The sequence below is a fragment of the Meleagris gallopavo genome, chromosome 2 (assembly GCF_000146605.3).
Source record: "Meleagris gallopavo isolate NT-WF06-2002-E0010 breed Aviagen turkey brand Nicholas breeding stock chromosome 2, Turkey_5.1, whole genome shotgun sequence".
Taxonomy (NCBI): domain Eukaryota; kingdom Metazoa; phylum Chordata; class Aves; order Galliformes; family Phasianidae; genus Meleagris; species Meleagris gallopavo.
In genome coordinates, this window is record NC_015012.2 from 58,729,858 (window position 1) to 58,730,089 (window position 232).

A 232-nucleotide genomic window follows, 5' to 3' on the forward strand; every position below is an offset into this window, starting at 1 on the left:
AAAGTAGCAGTTAAGAGGAACCTGAATATATTTTTAAGCCTTATTGGTGAACCAGCCAGCCGTGGTCTCCTCATGCTCCCTCACAAACAGAACGGTTACAAACCCAGCCATGCCATCAGCGCACTTCACCCCGTCTACAGGGGGAAAGTAGTGGCGGTAGCAGCACGGCGGGGCCCGCCCGGTCCGAGAGGTCAGACCCGACCCGACGCGGCCCGCCACCTCCGTCCCCCGC